Here is a 19457-nt window from a genome sequence, read left to right on the forward strand (position 1 = left end):
TGTGCAAGTTGAAGAGTTGGAAATTTTTTCACACTACTGTATTTCCTTCTCATCAGGTCCTTTCCCTCTCTCCCCCTTCTTGAATCTGCTCTGGCCAGATAGCTCTTCCTTGGCCTCTAACACTTAGTGCATTCTTTTTCTCACAGACATCTGATTTTATTCCCTCCCCATCCCACCTGGATACCTTTACTCCTTCCTCCCTCCTAATTCTTTTTTTTAATTATTATTAAATTATTATCTGTGTACACATACCATTGCCCCCCCCCCCCCCCATACATGCCCTCCCTCCCCAGAGTTTTGTGTCCATTGGTTGTACTTATATTCCCTCCTAATTCTTACTTATCTTTAGGGATACGGGCCAAGTAGCTAGCGCTCCTTTATGAGTCTTGCCAGACTCAGCCATCCCTTGGCTGTCCTCTGGAATCTCCCAGAAACTTAGCATAAGCTGCTTTAAAGTGTCAATTACCTTTCCATTTGTAGATTCTCCCTAAATAGACTTTAAACTCCTGAGGACAAAGCCTTTCTTTGTGATATATTCTCTTAGGCTTCTCACAGCCCCTCAGGAAGACTCATTATGAAATCTTGCTCTGATTTAGGCTGTTGCATCTGCTGTCTGAAACCTGCCCTTGTTTTCAATGATGCCTCAGAAAAAACTTGACCCAAAGGTTTAGCCCCAAACAGAACACTTTACTTCACAGTATCTTCTGTGCTAACATAAAGCCAGGGTGGTCCCAAAGAATTCCAAGGTGCTGCACATTCAGAGGCCAGGACGCACTAAAGTACTGATCCCTATGTCACCTGGTAAGGAGGCTAAAACGCTAATTCCAATGTATCCCTGATGTTTGGGGGGGGGGGGGGGGGGAGACCTAGCAATCTTAATCCATGCCAGCAAGCTCAGTGTACATTCTTGATAACCTGTAATTAAGTCACTACCTCTTTCCCAGAAACTGGTCTTGCAGAACCTGTAGCAGAGGCCATAAAACTGTGAACAGTGCACTGCCCGGGAGGGACGGTTATGAACGCTGGCGCCAGGCCAGACCATCAGATATGGCCTGGAGACCCCCAACACCTGGGGGCCTTCTTGTAAGGCCTGCAAAAAGAACCGGAAGCATAATCCATATTTGCGGGACAAAGACCCCAAAAAGATATAAAAGAAAAGCCCCCTACATGTTACTTTACTCAGATTTGGAAAGTTATTCCCTAAATCTGCCAGTGTAAATAAACACCGTCATTCCTTTTCTCTAAAAGTGCTGCTTGGTTTTCTCTCGTCTTCTGCAACACTGAACTCCTCCTGAACGTCCCCAAACCCCGGCATGAGCTGTATCTTCCCCTCAGCAAACCCATCATTCTACCCGAATTCCTATTGGAAGGACCAGTGTAATGAACGGGTAATATGCTGAAGGTGACAGGACCAGGGCCCTTTTCCTGAGGTGGTTACCAAGAGAAATGTATACACATGGGAGCAAAGCAAGAAAAGGAAAGCCTTGTTCCAGACTAGGAATGTGACCCCAGTACCACGGCAGAATGCCAGTGAGTTAAGCTGGACCATGTTGTTCATAATGTTCCCCTTGCTTATTAGAACCTCCTAATATCTCCCACTGTTCTCAGAATGAGATCCATATTCCTCATCACATTCTACAAAGACTGAGGGGACCCAGACTGGCTCTTTCTCCAGTTTGAAACTGTTTCTTTCTCTCTCCCTCCTCCTCTCTCTCTCTCCTCTTCTCTCTCCCTCCCCTCCCTTCTCTCTCATTGCCTATCCTCCTCCATCCAGCCTCTTGGTTCTATCTGTAATTTGAGCCGGACAAATTCAGCTCTATTTTAAAGCCTTTGTGCCCATGGCTTCAAGTCATGGTTCTACCACTTACTAGTTGTGTGACCACAGAGAAGTCTCTCAATCACTCTGAAGCTCAGCTTCCTCATTCATGAAGTTCAATCACTTGGGAAATATTTATCAAGTGCCTGTTGCATGCATGTCCTGTTCTAGGCTCTGGAGATAAAGTAATGAATAGAATAGATAAGATTCCCATTCTCTTTAGCTCACCTTCTACTGGACAAAGGGAAATTAAATAAGTAAGATAATTTCTGACAGTATCAGATTCAATTAAGAAAATGAAACAGTAAGGGACAGGTGAGTGAAAGAAGGGAGAGCAGGCTACTTTACAGTGGTCAGGGAAAGCTTCCCTGAGGAGGTGACATTTGAGATAAGATCTATTATTAAGGGAAACTGGGAAAAACGGTACATGGATCTCTCTGCATTATTTTCTACATCTGCATAGGAATCTGCAATTATCTCAAAAAGCTCCCCCCTCCACCCCCAAATCACCCTGGCTGCTATGTAGACATTTATATACATACATACATGCATACATACGTAATAGATATACATACATAAAACTTTTTTAAGCTTTAATCTGTTTTACTTAACCCAGTATTTCTAAGACATTATCATTTCAGCGGATAATCAATATGAAATGATTAATGACCTATTCTTTATCTTTGCACTATGTCTTTGAAATCTAATGTGGTACAACACATCTCAATTCAGACTCGCCACATCTCAGGTGCTCAAAAGTCACAGGTGGCTAATGGTTACCTGCCATACTGGACAGCATAACTATAGAGTTCTATCTAAGGCCTTTGATAATTGCATTTAACCCTGACCTTGTTTCTCTTAGTCCTCATTCCCCTTACTCAGTTTTACTGAATGTATTTGACATATAACAATGTATTCGTGTTAAACATACAAGCATAAATCTTATAGGGGACACGAAAGGAATCAGGGAGACCTGTGAGGAGGCTGCTGCTATTGTCTGATGGCTCACAGGTTGAATCGTGGAGAAGGGGGTGTTTTGTTGCTATAGCAATGTAACCAAACTGAACTGTGTGTGAATAGGATAATGAGAGCAAGGGAGAAGGTTTTCAGCTTAAGCAACTAGAGCTTAAATCACATCTACCTAACAGTGCTTCTGTTGAGAATTAAATAAACCAAATATGTAGAACAACGAACAAAATGCAAAGCACATACTGTATGTAAATACTCAATCCATGCTGAAATTAAAGGAAAAAATTGATCCTAAACTTCCAGCACATTAAAAAAAAATAAGGTACAGCCGAAACCAGTTTGGCTCAGTGGATAGAGCATTGATCTGTGGGCTCAAAGGTCCCAGGTTCAATTCCAGTCAAGGGCATGTACATTGGTTGCGGGCACATCCCCGGTAGGGTGTGTGCAGGAGGCAGCTGGTTGATGTTTCTCTCTCATCTATGTTTCTAGCTCTCTGTCCCTCTCCCTTCCTCTCTGTAAAAAATCAATAAAAAAATATATTTAAAAATAAATAAATAAATAAATAAATAAGGTACAGATACTGGGTAAAATCCCCAATTCTTTCAGAACTTAGAACTAGTTCAAAATTTCATTTTTCAATCATTAACAAAGAAGATCAAGGAGTACATTTAGACTTTCTTTTCACTCAGACATAAATATGTAAAGTAAAAAATTCCCATAATTATATAAAGTCCAAAGTTTTTCCTGTCAACTCTCTCAATTTAGAAGTTTAAATTAGATTTAAATGGCAATTTAAATTAGAAGTATTATCTCTTCTTTTTTTTTAAATCCTCACCTGAGAATATTTTTTCCATTGATTTCTAGAGAGAGTGTGGATGAGAAGAAAGAGGGGAAGAGAGTGAAACATTGATCTGAGAGGGAACATTGGTTGCCTCCCACAGGTGCTCCTACCAGGGTTGAGGAACCTGCAACTAAGGTAACTGCTGGGAATCGAACCCAAGAACACTTCGGTCCTTGGGCCAATGCTCTAACCACTGAGCAGCCGGCTAGGGCTAAAGTAGCGTATCTTTTAATACAACATTGGCTAGATGACTATTAGAATTGTTTTGTGTTAGATCCTTTGGAAAGAAATATTAACAAAATACACTGAAATCGTGGGGTGGGTTGGGGGGGACTCAAGAAAAGAGACTATATAATGAAACATTTAACAGGATAGTCCATGGAAAATCAAGTTGAGAGTTCATATATCATTGGGGCCAAAGAATGGCATTAAGATATTGTTCTTTTTGAGATAAAACTGCACTTTGTATTTATTTGTTTTTGTTATTTGAGGATAGAGAATGGGTCTTTAATTTGTTTGACTGAAGAAGTTTATAAAAGTACCCATATATTATAAATCACAATTGGAAAGGCCACATTTTTACTACTGAAACAACAAGAATCAAACTTTTAAAAAGTCAAACCTGATGCAAAGTGGTCGCTTGAAAAGAGAAAATCTTCTTGAGAATTTAAGTTTAGGACACTGACTTTCTGACCTGGATTTATACAACTCTCATACCCAGGAGACGTGACAGCTGATTGCCCTTCCAAACAAACACTGCAGACATTTATTATAACCATCAGGGATACTCCACTTCTCTTCCCACAGTATCTACTAATTCTTATCTCAGGCAGACATTTATGTGTGTGGTTTGGATGAATGCTCTGCATAATTAGAATTCTTTACACTACTGAGGAGAAAGGAGAGTGTTTAAAACTTAGTCTTCATTAAAAAACATTTTTTAGAGGAATTCTGGCTTTGATAAAGCTATTTTAATTAGGAATTGAGCAAAGTGTTGTAAGAAAAATATAGACAAATGAAGACAGTGTTTATATTTCAAAGATGGTGAAACAGATTCTGCTGTAAAATGTTTCCAACACTAATCCCCAGCAAACTATTTTTAATCCCTTCATCAACTTGGTTGATAAGTATTTCATTTCTTGTACATATATGGACAAGCTATATAAAGCAAAATTATTTGCATGCTTTAGAAACAAACATTTTGCAAAAGGAAACGAAGCTTGCTGCACTACAATGTTTATTTGCTAGGCTGAAAAATATTATAACTCGGGCCCACTGATATGAAGCCTCAGAAGGAGAGTCCATAAAAGGAATAAGTCGGACTTCCTCAAAACTCCAAAAGCACCATCCCTCAGCCCAGAACGCCACTCTAGAAAACTGTGCTTAATGCTATTTACCCCAGAACACATGTGCATAAATAATTTCATTGCCTAGTGTGGTATATAAGATGCTATTATCATTCCCATTTCTTCAGATGGAAAAACTGCAGCTCAGAAACGTTGGTGTCCAAAGTCACCAAGTTAGTAAATGCCATGGCTACCAAACTGAGCTCCCTCAAGCTATGCACTAGTGGCAGTAATGGCAATGACAGTAATGATGGAAGCGGTGACAGCACTTAAGTTGCACTTACTACATGCTGAGCATTATTCTTTGCCCCATTCATGTCAACTCATGTAACCTTCACGACAACCCCTTGAGGTACATAGGCAGGTTTGTCTTTGGGCCACCAATCTTGCCACCAAACATCTCTGCATCTTTCCCCACAAATTACAATGAGCACCCCAAAGTCCTCATGTTTTCTCTATCCTCATCCCAAATCAAAATTGGCTCTAAAATGTTGATGATTATTGAATTTGGATAATGGGTAATGGGGATTTCTTTATATTATTCTCTCTACTTTTATGTTTTAAAATTGCCTTTTAAAACTTTAACATTTTTTACTCTAATGTGGCATCTAATCTATTGAAGAGCCTGGAAGACTGGCCTCCACTAACAATGAACTCAAAGGAAGTGTTATGGCCCCGCTGGCATGGCTCAGTGATTGAGCGTCAACCTATGAACCAGGAGGTCACAGTGCAATTCCTGATCAGGGTACATGCCCGGTCTGCAGGCTCAATCCCCAGTGGGGGTCATGCAGGAGACAGCCGATCAATGATTCTCATCATTGGTGATTGGTGTTTCTATCTCTCACTCTTTCTCCCTTCCTATCTGAAATCAATAAGAATATATATGTATGTGTGTGTGCATATATATATATATATATATATACACATATATATGTATGTATATATGTATATGTATTTTCTAGATGTTTAGGAAAAAAAGGGAAGTGTTATGGAAAATAGCTATGTAATAAGAGAAGAAAGTCATATTATTCCACGAACATAAAATGAGTGCCCATTATGTTAGGATAAATAAAGGTCTAATGTAGGTTTCTGTCCTCAATTAGCTAGGGGTTTAGTAGCAGACCAAAACAAGTGCAAAAGTAATTATAGAGGAGGATTATTTATGAGAAATGCTATAAAAAGTTCAAACAAAGTGCTATGTGAATTGGAAAGTGAAATCACATCAGGACAAAGTCCATTACATGTGACTCTCTGGGACAATCCAAACTTTTTGGTGTAATAAGCACTAAACATTATCTAAACACAATAAGAAATGGAGCTAACCCCAAAACCAAAATTAGGGCTGGAATGTCCACATGCCCTCTTATCTGATAATATAATCATCTCCAGACAGAAATTCAGGCCTGTAGGTGAAAAGGGGCAGAATTCCTCAAAAGTCAAGATCAAAGCATACTTATTAGAGAAGATTTAGCTGGAAAGAAAATCACTATAACATCACTTATAACACACAAAAAAAACCCTGAAAAACTATATATATGTCCAACAACAGGGTTTGGTGATATTATTCATGTCAACTGATGCACAATAACCCACATATAACAATTTAAAAAGAAATAAAGTAAAAATCCTCTCCCTGATGTGATCAGAACTATTGATGGCAGAATTCATTAAAAACAAAACCAAAACAACAGCTGGTTAGAGAGGAATCATTCAAAATGTACATTCATTTATCAGATACTTGATAAGGAACCAAGGCTTTTGAGAATAAGTTCTGGCAATTAAAGTTCCTACATGAACCACACCCCATGATGCATGTCTATGATTTCCAGTTTTGACTGGAAAACCACTTGTGAAATGAAGTCTGAAGGCAAAATCCAAAATCCTAAATTTTTATGAACGTTCATCGTCAGTCTTTTCAGAGATTTTGTCTGTCTATAATTTGACGAGAACTTTTTTAGTCATTTATCTTATTGGGTCTTTTAAATGCATTCAACTTATTTTTTAAGAAAAACAATGTCTTTTGCCCCCCTTTAGTTCTCATATTTCATTAATTTAATACTCATTTTGTAATTCAATAACAAGTAGAACAGGCATGGAAACAAACCTACCTGATTTTATTCATTATCTTTATCTTTATCATCGTCATTATCAAGGCAAATACTTACAATGTGTTTAATATGTGCCAGACACTGTTCTAAGCACTCTACATATATGAAGTGCTCTATTCTTCAGAGACTAGGTACTACTTTGACCATCACTTTATAAATAAGGACTCTGAGGCACAGTGGGGTTAAGTAACTTGCCTAAGGTCACACAACTAATAAATGGCAGAGAATTCTAACACAGGTAATCTGGTTCCAAGCTGGTGACTTCAACCACTACACTAAAATTCCCTAAAACCAAAAAAGTGAGATTCAGTGTGCTGGTGCTCTAGAGCAGTGCTGTTCAACAGAAGTTTCGGCAATGATATAAGACAAATGTTCTATATCTGAAACAGCTGTCCGATACAATTTAATTTTAATTAGCTACAATTTAACAGCCGCATGTGGCCAGTAGCTACTGTAATGGGCAGCACAGAAGAGTTGTTTATTAGCTGAGAACATTCAGAGCCATGGGAATTAAACATTAGTTTTATAATGAGAATGGAGAGGATCAACAGATGGAGATTAGTTAAAAAGCTTCTACTTATATATTAACTGACATGAAAAGATACTGATATTATGGTTGAATGGAAATATGAATTATAAAACAGTATATAAAGTATGATATCATTAGTATTTGATTTTAAAATCAAAAGTAGAAAGACAATAAACATACACTGAGTGGCCAGATTATTATAATCTCTGATCCTATATAATAAAAGGCTAATATGCAAATTGTCCCCTGGACCAGGAGTTTGACCAGCAGGCAGGCCGACCAACTGCCCATGTCCCCTCCCTGTGGCCAGGCTGGCCAGACCCCACCCATGCAGGAATTCATGTACCAGGCCTCTAAAATACACACACACACACACACACACACACACACACAACACACACACACACTGAGTAGCCAGATTATTATGTGTTCAGAGATCATAATGAATAATGATCTGGTCACTCAGTATATATAGAGCTGGTTTCCTCCACATGGAGGGTATAATGAACACTGTTGGCTATTTTCCTAGTGGGCACTACACATTTACCAAGCCTATGTCCATTTTACCTTTCTTCTATAGCAACAGAATTCTTATATTGTTGGGAAGAGCAATGTGTCCAGCTAAGAAACTACATTCACCAGCTCCCCTAGAATGTGAGAACAGACAGTAAGCTCAACAAGTTGGTTAGGACTTCCAGTACTTTAAAGGGTGTGCTTTTCTCTCCCCTTTCATACTGCTTCCTGCCTCAAGGAAAAACTATCTGGCTAGAGAGCCAGAAGCCCACTGTGGCCACAAGCTGACCAGGAGAGTGCCATGTGATAAAGATGGTAAAGCAGAATGAGAAAAAAATCTATACTGCTTGATGGCACTGTTGAACTGCCAGCCAATCAACAGACTGCCTGCTCTAGACTTAATTATTTTTAAAGAAAAATAACCTGCATTATTTTAACACAGTTATCAGCAGCCAACACAATTTCTAGCTGACCAATCTACTTAGCATTACTCCTACTCACAAAAAATATCCTTCCTAACAGAAACACAATTCAGTTACTCATACATTGCTCCTACTCACAGAAAAATATCCTTCCTAACAGAAACATAATTCTGTTCCTGAATAGCCTAAAGATAATTTCACCCCCAGACCCCATGCATGAGCCCTGAATCTCATGCATTCCTCATTACATCTACTTTGCAAATGAGAAGATGGTGAAACTTAGAAGGATTAAGGAATTTATGCATGAAAGCAGAAAGTGCCTGGGTTAGTATTTGAAGTCAAGCCCAAAGGACTCCAGTGCCTCCTAACTATAACTTTGTACTGCTTCTTTAGAATACATAAAAACACATCTATGATTTCCCTGAGGCTGCACTATTTTACTGTGTGTGTTTTTTGTTGTTGTTTTGTTTTGCTTTTGCCATTTTTTCCATTATTTTTGTTTTGCTTTTGCATTATTTAAAAATATTCTGGAGGAGATTTAAAATGGCTGCAAAGTAAGTGGAAGCTACATGGACACTGTCCTAGGGCCAAATTGGAAATATAACTAAAATACAGAAAAACCACCCTGAAAAATCAACTGAAGACCACCTGAAGAGAACCCTGATGACCATGGACGGAAAGTGGAGATCATAGAGAGACTGGTAGGAAGTGCAGAGGTGTTAAAAGGGCTGGATGGGCTCCCACAGACAGCAGCTAAAGGTCTGGAGAGATATCTCAGCTGTGGGGGTTCCCACTGAGAACTCTGGGGCCTAAATCCCAAGCTGGATTCCCCTGTCCATAAAACCAGAACTGATAAAGGAGACCACAGAACATCTGGCTGTGAAAAGCAGCAGGGTTGCTATCTGCCAGCCAGAGACAACTAGAATTGCAGGCATCCTCTGAAAGGGCCAATGCACAAAATTTCATGTGTAGCCACTCATCTTGGACTCCAGCAGTGGGAGAGCAGAGTGGACTGGAGCTGTGTGAAGAGAGTCCAAGATTGGGGGGCTCTGGGGTTGGAGCTCGGAGGTCGGACACCCCGGTTTTCTGTGCTGAGTCATTCCCTCACCCTGGGAGGACATCTTTTTCCACAGTTATCCTGCTGGTTTTTGCCTGGGGGAAAGGAGTTGCCCCACCCTGTTGGAAGACCTCTCACCCCACCCGGTAGTCTACAGACTGAGGCTAATTAAGACTGAGAATAACAATTGGACTGCGGGCAGATGAGGATTTCTGGAGGCTTTGAGTCTTTACCTGATAAGTTCTGGGCCTGGGCCAGGAAAAGCAGAGGCTGGTGCACATCCAGGGCCTTTCCACAGGGAGCCATAAGCTGTGGATTACTCATAGCTCCAAACAGGGGACTGAGGGCCAGTCACAAACACTGTCTGACATTGTCCTGCACTACGGACTGGGAGTCAAAGCAGATTTACCTACTACATAGACACAGACCCAAATAGGCAGCCCAATTGGGAAAACAAAGAAACAAACAAAAAGCCCAAAATGAAAGAATAAGAGAATTCAAGAGAATTCTCCAGAAGAAGAGGTAAACAAAATGGAGATAGAAATTTATCTGACATAGAATTCAGAGTAATTATAATAACTATGAAAAATAATATAGCATTAATAAAGAACACGGTGGAAGGAATACACAGCAGATTAGTAGGTCCAAGGATTGGATCAGTGAATTATAAGACAAGGTAGAAAAAAATCACTAATCAGAGAACCAAAAAGGAAAAACAATTAAAAAACAGGACAGCTTAAGGGATCTGTGGGACAACATAAAATGTAACAATATTCACATAATAGGTGTGCCAGAAAGAGAGGAAAGTGAGCAAGGAATAGAGAATGTGTTCTAAGAAATAATGGTCAATGGGGGGGAAAACAGGGACATATGTAATACTTTCAACAATAAAGACTTAAAAAAGTCAAAATTGTTCAGGTTTGGTAAAATGGTGGGGGCAGAATCTATAATAGTGACAACTTCCAAAGGTTCAGCGTAATATATCACTGGGATGTGAAGAGAGCTGGATATGAGAAAGTAAAGACAAAAGTGTAGGCAGCTGAAAGGGTTTGTGAAGGGCAAGAGAGAGAAGGCTGGAGTGATTGGGAAACAGGTGAAACCTTTTTAAACACGAGATACCTGACAGATTTAAATGCTGATGGCAACGAGAAGTGAGAGAGAGGCTGAGGAAATGCGGAAGATGAAGGGGGAAAACAATCGCACAACTTTCCTGAGGTGAGAGTGGATGAGATCCACAGCACAGGTCCTTTAAAAGGAGTCTAATGGCTTCTGCTAGAGCACCTCCTTACATTCCCAGCTTGTGGGTGAAGAAACCAAGGAAAACTGCTTACACAAGGTCACATGGGATTTGAATCCAGGTCTGCCTGAGCCAAGAGCTTTTATTTATTTATTTATTTATTTTAAATATATTTCATTGATTTTTTACAGAGAGGAAGGGAGAGAGATAGTTAGAAAAATTGAATAGAGAGAAACATTGATCAGCTGCCTCCTGCACGCCCCCTATTGGGAATATGCCCGCAACCAAGATACATGCCCTTGATCAGAATCAAACCTGGGACCCTTCAGTCCGCAGGCCAACGCTCTATCCACTGAGCCAAATGGGTTCAGGCTGGAGCTTTTAGTCTTAATGACTATCTAGATGACAGGATTGTCTGTCTCTGATATGATTATCTGCTGAGAAAATTCAACAGAATTAAGTTAAAATAATTAGATATAGAATTAAGTAAACAAGCAGCTACAAGATAGACAAAAAGCAAATTGTATTATGCAAGCAATAATAGTCCGAAAATGTAATTTTCAGAGAAATGACAGTGGCAATATGAGAAGTAAATACCAGAGATAAACATTAAAATAAATATGCCAGGCTAGCCAAACAGAACAAGAATTGGCTGGAGGGAGGAGGCAGGGTGAAGGACAGGTGTCTGGGTGAAGAGGAGATACTTCTTTTCCCTTGGGAAAATCAAGACATTGATACTCAAAAGGGTATATGTAAAAAACCAGATGTCTGTCATAAGACCGAATGAGAAAATATGCAAAGATGTTGTCTATGATGTTTTAATAATATTAAAAAACTGCAAACGGACTGGTTAAATTATGGTGCAGTCATGTAATGGGTACTACTAGCCATTAAAAAAGAAGGAAGTGGGAACTGTTACAGGATTCCAGGGCAGGAGGAATAGGGAAACCAAGGCAGGAAAGTTAAAAGGAGGTGAAACAATGTGGGCACTTTGCAGTCAGCTTATAACTAACAAGCCATTATCTTCCCCAGCCAAGAACACAGAGCAAATGGTTAATAAAACCTTCCTAAAGAGAGAATGCAGAAAGGAGAAAGGAAAACAAGGGCCATTTTACTCCCTAAGCAGAGAAGCCAGCCATCTCAAGGCTTGGCAAGATAAAGTTGCCAGGTGCTTTTTATGAATTCTGGGAAGGCCACAACAGAGTAAAAAAAGGGAACTTGAGAATTAATCTGTACCAAAATAGTCAGCAGAGGAATTCTGGAGCCTACGGACAGGAGGATACATAACGCTTCAAAACCCCACCCAACTTGCTCTTCAGATTAGCTGAGAGCTGGTCTGTGCTTCAGAAGCCAGGTGTTATAGGTTTGCTTGCTTTGCTCTTGTCAATGAAGATGCACACTTTAATAAATTGGCTTCTCACAAAGCAGTCAAGGTCTCTAATATAAATTCATTTGTATGAGAAAACAAGGATCGAGGTTGGGAGCAATCCTTTCCCACTGGCTCAGGGGGCTGTCCTGACAGGAAAACGCCTCTCTGGTGCTGGTGAGAGGTGCCTATAACAGAACTATCTACGTATAATAATAAAAACATAATATGCTAATTAGACCAGACAGCCAAACGACCTTCTGGACAAAGCACTAATTTCATGCATCAGGCCTCTAGTCCTAAATAATAAAGAGGTGATATGCAAATTGACCCTCATGCCCTCGCACAAGATGGCTGCCCCCATGTTGTCAAAGACGGTCGTCACAAGAGGGCTGGCAAGGGGAGGGTAGTTAGGGGCAACCAGGCCAGTAGGGGAGGGCAATTGGGGACGACCAGGCCTGTAGGGGAAGGCAGTTAGGGTGAGCAAGCTGGCAGGGGAGGGCAGTTGGGGGCAATCAGGCCAACAAGAGAGCAGTTAGGCGTCAATCAGGCTGACTGGGGAATGATTATGGGGTGATTAGGCTGGCAGGCAGGCGAGCAGTTGGGAGCCAGCAGTCCTGGATTGTGAGAGGGATCCCAGATTGAAGAGGGTGCAGGCTGGGATAAGGGACACCCTCCCCCCCACTGCACAAATTTTGTGCACCAGGCCTCTAGTGTATACATAGAGAAAGATGTTTAACATCATATGGCTACGTATGAAAAGCAGATCACAGTATGTTCCTATTTTTTACTTTTTAGATGTATGCATACATACTTATAGGAAAACAAGTTTGGAAAGATGAGTTCTTCAAAAAAATTTATTTTAAAAAAAGAAGAAACTTATTATTTTTAATTGTGGTAAAATACCCATAACATAAAATTTATCATCTTAACCATTTTTAAGTGTACAATTGAATAGTGTTAAAGATATATTGTGCAATTATATTCATATTGTTGTATAATCTATCTCCTGAACTTTTTTATCTTGCGAAACTGAAACTTTATATCCATTAAACAACAACTTCCTATTCCTGCTCTCCTCCCACTCCCTAACCAGTCCCTGGCAACCACCATTCTGTTTTCTGTTTGTATGAACTTGACTACTCTAAATACTTCATATAAGTGGAATCATATAATATTTGTCTTTTTGTGATTGGCTTATTTCATGTAGCATAATGTTTTCAAAGTTCATCTATGTTGTAGCATGTGTCAGAATTTCTTTCCTTTTTAAGAATGAATAATATTTTCCTGTGGTCATCTCAATATATCAAGGTTATGGGTTCGATTCCCCATCAGGGCACATATAGGAATCAACCAATGAAAAATAAGTGGAACAAAACTAATGTTTCTCTTTCCCTAAAATAAACAAACATTAAAAAAAGAATAATATTCCAAAGCATTTTGTATATACAGTGTGTGTGTGTTTTGTTTATTCATTCCATACTTGGACATTTGGGTTGCTTCCTGATTTGGGCTTTTGTGATAATGCTACCATAAACACGAATGTACTAGAAAGATAAATTATTTATGTCTGTGTCACGAAATAGATCATGGGGAGACTTTTATTCTTTTCCTTATTGCATTCTTTTTCTTTTTTATTAACATGAATTGCCTTCATAATCAGAAAAAGCAGTATGGATATATTTATCCTGTTTGGGGAGATGGAGGACTACAGGAGAAAAAGAAAAAAAAAAAGAAAAGAAAAAAGGCCTGATCTAGGGCAGTGGGAGCAGGAATGGGATGGAGGGGCAGATCTGAGAGACATGTCAGGAGAAGCATCAGGATTTGACAGCTAAGAGGTAGGGGAGAGGAGTGGAGGAGGGGAGAGGAGTGGAGGAGGGGAGAGGAGTGAAGGAGGAAAAAGCTAAGAGGTAGGGGAGAGGAGTGGAGGAGGGGAGAGGAGTGGGTGAGAAGGGGCCATCAGTCCTAGAGGGGGTGGGAGCCAGAGAGCCACCTGAGCCTTTGTTCAGGAGCTTGGACTTTTTCCTGAGAGCAGAGGGAAGCCATTGAATGGAAGGGAAATGACTTAATCAGAAATGTATTATAGAGAGTCACTCTGACTCTCCCTCCAACCCATTCTATTGTACAAACTAAAGCCAACGTTCCCTTTGTGTTCCTTAGGCTTGAACCCCTGTTAACTTCCTTTCATTTTGCGATGAAGCATTAGTGCTGAAAGATACATATCTGTTCTTCTAAACGCACCTGGAATATTTTCAACAAAGTCCAATTTAGATTGCATTGATTTCTATTTGTGTTCAGTTTTATCTCAACAACACAGTCTCCTGTAAATTTACTTTCTATGTTTAATGGGGGAAATATGAAAGTAAACAAGAAATATAAGCAACTCAGAGAACTTTTATTTACTGTAAATATCTTCGACACTTTCCTTTTGAGAGAAAAGGGCCAATACAAAGTAAACAGTGTCATATTAAGTAGTTATTACAAAAAAAAATTCTTAAGAATCCAAATAGATTCAGTTTGTTACCATTTCTCCTCCCACACACCTACAATCTGCCTGTTTCCAGAGTGCCTCCGAGAGAGAGAGAGAGAGAGAGAGAGAGAGAGAGAGGACTGTTTTCCTAACATTTGTAAGAATCCAATCCATGATCTCATTTATTCTTCAAAACAGTTCTATGAGGTGGGGATTATCATTCCCATTTTCAGATGAAAAAAATTGAAGATCAGAGAATTCCAGGGATTTCCCAGGTCCTACATTTAATAAACCTTGGATTTGAATCCAGGTTTTCGTGTGTGTGTGTGTGTGTGTGTGTGTGTGGTTTTTGTTTGTTTGTTTATTTGTTTGTTTTTGGTATAGTTTCTAATTATGGAAAACTAGAGGCCAGGTGTACAAATTCATGCTTGGCTGGGGTCCCTTCTGGCCGATCAGGGCCATCTAGCTGTCCCGATTGGGGTGATCAGGGCAATTGGGGTCAGCCGGCTGCGGGGAAGGACTGCAGGAGGTTGATTGGTTGAAGGAGGTTGGCCGTGGGAGCACAGTGACCACCAGAGGGCAGCTCCTGCATTAAGCATCTGCCCCCTGGTGGCCAGTGCATACTATAGCTACCGGTCATCCTGCCGTCCAGTTGTAGCAGTTGCTTGGGCTTTTATATATATAGATATTAAACATGAACAAGAGTACAAAAGATATTATAATAAACTAGAGGCCCGATGCACGAAATTCGTGCATGTGGGGGGGTGTTCCCTCAGCCCAGCCTGCACCCTCTCTAACCCGGGACCCCTTGGGGAATGTCCGACTGCCGGGTCAGGCACAATCCCCGGCCTATTACCTCTTTATTATATAGGATACCTTATCCTCGGGATCCGGCCTAAACTAGCATTCGGACATCCCTCTCACAATCCTGGACCGCTGGCTCTTAATAACTCACCTGCCTACCTGCCTGGTCGCCCCTAACTGCCCCACCCCTCCTCCCGGCCAGCCTGATTGCCCCTCACTGCCTCTGCGTGCCGGCCTGATTGCCTCTAACTGCCCCCCATTGCAGGCCTGGTTGCCCCTACCTGCCTCCTGCTGCCAGCCAACTCCCAACTCGCAACTGCCCCTTCCTGCTGGTCTGGTTACCCCCAACTGCCCCCCCTGCCAGCCTGTGATCTCGATACTTCTTTAGCCAAAGGACACTTTAATGTTTAACTTAATTTGAAATCCCAGCTGTATACAGCAAAGTTGAGAATGAAAGTTCGGCTTTCATTACTACACAATCCTAGGTTTCCTCCTACTTACCTGCCCATTTCTTCTTGGTGTTGTCTAAGTGAATGTTTCTTCCAAGAGTGTGCAATGCAGCAGCCCTAAATGATATTTAACCTCTCTGATGGGTCTTTTCCAATGCTGATTAAGTTCCAGTATTATGTACTAGACTGCATTCATTTCCATGAATATACCTTTGAATGTTTGGAATACATGCCATGAGGGCAGGGACCTAATTCCTTACTACCTACACAATGCCTGGCATGTAGTAGTAAATGCTCAATAAATATGTTTGAATCAAAGGAATGGCTGCAATGTGAAAGACTGGAGAACTGATGACACCAAAAGTGAACAAAAACCCCTGATCTTTCTGTAACCATATCTCAATCAAATCACACACATCACACACTCATGACCCACACAGCTGACTGCTCAAAATCCTTTGATAGCTCCCCAGTGGCCCCAAGGTAGAGTCCAAACTCCTCAAAACTTGCAAGGAGACACAAGAGAAGGCTTTCAGAAGGGGCACCTCTCATTTCTCAAACATTATTTAGCCAGACCATGCCCACTTCTCGGAATCGGACTCTGGTCAGCCTGTGAGACCCCTGCAAATCCCCAATGAGCCTGCACGCTCTCCCCGGGGCTTTGCACACACTGCTTTCTCTGAGAACACCGGGCACTCATCAGCCTCCTCTTCTGACCAATGAAAGGCATATTCGTGTCTCATTTTGGGAGTCATGCCCTTTTGTCTTTGACCACCCGCCCCAACCTCATCTCTGGAAATCTGGGTTAACCGCCTCCTCTGCGTATTCATAGTCCCCTGTGTGTCCGCGAGCACAATGGGAATCACAACAAATGCCTATCTGCGCCTGCACAACGGCGGCGTTCCCCGAAGGCAAGACGCCTCGTTCACTTTCCTGCCCGTGGCAACCAGCCCAGGCCCCGGCACACGAAAACACGCTCCGTGTTTTAGTGGAGGCACACACCTCGGGGATACTGCAGCTCGGGTTCGAGACCTGGGCAACAAAGCAAGTAATGCCCCAGAGTCAGTCCTAATCCTTTTGCTGCCGCGGGCCTTGCTTTCAATTTGCAAAAAAAAAAAAAAAGCGCAACACCTGTGGAGCGCAAGGAAAGCCAACCTCGATTCAACGAGGCATGCCTGTAGCCGGAATTACAAAAGCTCCCAAGGACTGAGGACTTCAATTTCAACAGAAAGGTACTTTGTAATCTCATGAGAACAGGTGCTATCATTATCCCCATTTCGCAGACAGGAAAACTGACAACCAAGTCAACCCTCTCTGGCTCCCGAAGAGTCACACAGACAGACATGTCCTGCAGTTTTGAGTGATTCCCGGTCCTCCCATAAAAAGGGCTTTCTGGTTTTTTTTAAAGAAACTTTCGGATCGGGCCAACGAATGGCTCCAAACATATAATGAACCGCCCCAACGCGCGCCGGGCAGGGTTAAAGGACACGAGGGGCCGCCGCTCCGGCGCGGCTGAAGGGGTCACGGTCCGGTCCCAGCCTCCTCCCCGGGTCCCCCGCCGCCCAGCCGCTCGCCCACCGCGGAGTGGACACCCGGCGGCGCGTTTGGCCGCGGCTGCCATGCGGCCCCAGCTCACCTGCCGTCCGTCCCGCCGCCGCGCCGAGCCCCGCCGCCCGCCCGCCCGCCCGCAGCGCCTCCCCCGGCTGCCCGCGCCCGCAGCGCAGCCGAGCCGTTGCCTTGGCGACCGGAGCTGCTTACTCCCGCGGCTCCCGCTACGGCGGCTCGGAGGGGACCGGAGGGCGCGCCGGGCCTTCCGCGGCCGGGAGGAGGGGAAGCGGGTGGGCGGCGGGCCCCAGCGCGGCGAGGGACCAGCGTGGGGGTCGGCTTGCTGGGATTTGGCCCCCAGGGAAGAGAGAGGAAGGCAATGCTGGGGAAAGGGGGGCGGCGAGGCCGGCGGAAGCCTTGAGCCTCCGACCTGCCTGTGCCTCAATTTCTCTTCCTGCAACCTGTGATGCAGACCGTTAGGTGGAAGCTTCTAACACTGGGAATATTTAAAGACAGCAAAACTGACTTGGGCGGGGTGGCAGGTGCCTTTTATTTTTATTTTTATTATTATTATTTTTTTTATCTCCGAAGCGGTGCTGTGTCAAATAAGAAGCCTGTTTCTTTGGGCTCAAGGTGAGAATTAGGTTACCACATTTAATTTCATATTGGAAATAATTTAACTTGTGACCAGCAATTGCACTTCTTGGAATTAGCATGCAGATACACTGGAACACGAATCCGAAGGTTAAGCCTTGCTCCACTGTTTGTAAAAGTGTTAAGACCAGTCTTAAGGTCCATTTAGTAGGGGGTTGAGTAAATAAATAATGGTGCATCCATAAAACAGCTTACTATAGTCAGAGAGAGGCCCAGGAAGATAAAGATGTAGATACAATTTAGATGTAGACTTGTAAAAGGGGGGTGATGGATAATACATATAATGCTGGCATATGCAGCATGTGAACTGTGGAAAGAGATCTGGGAGATGGAGGCGTAAGATAATGCATTTCCATTGTATATTCTTTTATGTCGCATTTAAAATTTTTTTTATTGATTTCAGAGAGAAAGGGAGACTGAGGGAGAGATAGAAACATCAATGATGAGAAGGAATCATTGATTGGCTGCCTCCTACAGGCTCCCTACTGGGGATCAAACCAGCATGTGCCCTTAACTGGGATGGAACCTGGAACCCCTTCAGTCTGCTGGCCAACGCTCTATCCACTGAACCAAACTGGCTAGGGCTTTAATGTAATATTTTCAAAAAACAAGTACATGTATTATCTTTCCAAACAACATATAGGAAAGTAGGAGATCAGAATATGCCACCCCAAAATATGCTACTTTCTAAGGACTATTTTGAGCTGAAGGCAATTGAGAGAAATAGACACATAAAGACTCTCTGCCCTCATCCAATAAATTTCCCTTTGTAAAGTCCCCTCCTCCTATTCCCCAGGGAAGGCAGAAAATAATCATAGGAGATAATTCTAGACTCTTACCAGTGAGAGAAAATCTATATAACAAATCCTGTTTAAAAAAAGATCTTTATCTTCCATTAATTTCTGCCATGTATCTACCTCCCCACAGCATGCCCCCTAAAAGCCTAAACCCCTTTCCACTGTCTTACCACTTCTCTACAAATTTAAAGTTTACCGGTCTTGATCAATTAGTATAAAACCCTCCATGTTCGGCCAGTCACTGTACCTAAAAGGAGAAGACAAATTTTCCTCTCCTACAGGGGACAAAAAAACACATTTAGCTTTGACAATCAACAGGCAAATATGGGAGGGGCTGTTTGGGTGGCAGTGAGCCCACCATCTTAGAAGAGACGTTGCTGCGGTGGAAAGTAGGAGTAGAGGATCTCAAAGATGTGCCGTCCTCCAACTTTGCCGCCCAGAGGAGGCACACTTACCCACTTAGGGTTAAAAACAGAGATGGGCAGGATACCACATTTGGGAGGACTAATGTTTGCAGGTCAGAAAATGAAAAAC

At 42.1% G+C, this 19457-nt stretch overlaps 1 protein-coding gene across 1 annotated transcript in view; it reads right to left on the reverse strand.

Annotated features, from left to right (window-relative positions):
• Nucleotides 1–17659, reverse strand: part of PKIG (cAMP-dependent protein kinase inhibitor gamma) — a 66019-nt gene extending 48360 nt beyond the window's left edge. The window contains exon 1 of the mRNA XM_084888774.1: nt 17564–17659. The gene's annotated coding sequence lies outside the window, so the exon portion shown is untranslated. The remainder of the gene's footprint in view (nt 1–17563) is intronic.
• Between the last annotated feature and the right edge of the window lie 1798 nt (nt 17660–19457).

This window comes from Pipistrellus hanaki, assembly GCF_964339955.1.
Source record: "Pipistrellus hanaki genome assembly, chromosome: 6".
In the NCBI taxonomy this organism is placed as follows: domain Eukaryota; kingdom Metazoa; phylum Chordata; class Mammalia; order Chiroptera; family Vespertilionidae; genus Pipistrellus; species Pipistrellus hanaki.